The sequence below is a fragment of the Staurois parvus genome, unplaced genomic scaffold, assembly GCF_062004578.1.
Source record: "Staurois parvus isolate SC_StPar_1 unplaced genomic scaffold, SC_StPar_1.0 ptg000747l, whole genome shotgun sequence".
NCBI classification, from domain to species: domain Eukaryota; kingdom Metazoa; phylum Chordata; class Amphibia; order Anura; family Ranidae; genus Staurois; species Staurois parvus.
This window is the reverse complement of record NW_028318543.1, coordinates 667,996-669,864: the sequence shown is the minus strand read 5'-3', so window position 1 is coordinate 669,864 and position 1,869 is coordinate 667,996.

Here is a 1,869-nt window from a genome sequence, read left to right as displayed (position 1 = left end):
GGGGCCAATGTGTCCAGGGTGGATGACAGTGAACTGTTGTATACAGAAGTGGCCAGGCTGGGGCAGGACAGGGCTGAGATTTTGTCATAGGGACAATCTGTTGCCAAAAAATTAAGAGAACGGTTAAGATAACAAAGGTTTCTATGGGTAACTGTTTGGTAGTTGGAAGACAAGGAGGAGGAAGCCAAAGAGATAGAGAGGCTAATAAGGGAGTGATCAGAGAGAGGAAGAGGAAAGTTAGTGAGGTTGCAAGAAGTGCATAGGTAGGAGAATAGAAGGTTGAGGCAGTTATCATTGGAGTGAGTAGAAGCATGCTTCCATTGTTTTAGGTCAAAAAAGTGGTTAAGCTCAGACATTTAGAGGTAGCAGGAGTGTTCAGATTAACAGGGACATTGAAGTCACCAAGAATAATAGTGGGAATTTCAGAAGAGAGAAAGTAATGCAACCAAGCAGAGAAATCATCAAGGAAGCTTGATACCAGTCTAGGAGGTCAGTAGATCACAGCAAATCCTAAAGAAAGTGGAGAGGATAGACAAATAGAGTGAACTTTAAATGAGGAGAGGGACAGAGAGGGAGGTGAATGAAGGACCTGAAAAGTGCTTTGAGGGGATAGGAGGATTCCAACTCCCCCTCCTTTCCGTCCACTATGCCTGGGAGAGTGAGTGCAGAAGAGACCACCATGGGAGAGGGCAGGAAATTCCGTAAATGCAAGCAAGTTAAAGGAGTTTGTGATACAAAGGTCATGGGCAGAGGTGAGTTTGTTATAGACAGAGCGGGCATTCCAGGGGGCACAGGAAAAGGGGAGGCTGGTTCTAGGAAGAAGAGGAGGAACAGTAACTAGACTGTGTGGATTGCGGCCACTGTTAGAGGATAGGGGGTGCGGGTGTGTTGATCAAAGGAAAAAGATGGTGGCCCAGGATTTGCAGGAATGTCTCCAGATGTTAGGCGATGCAGAAAGGTGAGGGAGGTAATATGGGAGTATGACTTATATGGAGGGACAGGTTCCAATGTCCTGGAGGTTTTATTAGTGTGTGGGTTCAGAATTAGCAAGATTTGATGAGTACAGTAGTAAGGTGAAGAAAGGAGTGAGGGTGATATATATAAACTGTGGGGTGGAAAAGGAGGGCGAAGGAGAGGAAGTTTGAAGAGAGAGGACACAACTGTGAGAAGGAGGAGTAGGGGGTGCATGTTACAGAGCGGTGGGATGAAGAAGCAGACTGGGTAAGAGCTAAAAGAGCTGGATGGGGAAACAGGTCACCTGTAGTCTGATTAGTATTTGAAGTTGTCTGCTTCTGGCTTTGTGCATTCGCTGAGGTGCAGAGCCGAAGTGCAATGCTCAATACTTAATCCAAGATGAATACTTTAGCCAAGATGATAGTTGCCAATGCTAACCCCTGGCTGACATGATGTATCTTTACATAATAATAATAATAATAATAATATCTGATTTCAGGTTCCGATATCTCGATGCTCAGATCCCTGTTCACTTGGCAGCAGAAAAAAGTTTGGATCTTCCATACATAAATGCTGCTATGAGTGTGTCCTGTGTCCAGAAGGAGAGATATCCGACATTTCCGGTACAGTCTGTATTTGTTAGTAAATTATTGTTGGCCTGGGCAGAAGGTACTGCTGTAGCTAAAGTGTATTTCAGGGGAAAAAATGAAGTCCATCTTTGCAATGTGTACACATTTCCCCCATGTTTTATCACTTTATAGTCCCTGCAAGTGCGCAAATATACCCGTTGTTCCCACCAAAAATGCATTCAGCTCTGAGTTCTGCTGCGGACTGACAACACACAGGAGCTCATTGACTAAAATCAAAAGAAATGGTGTCAGCCCTGCCCAGTTGTATTTTGCTACTTCTACTAAT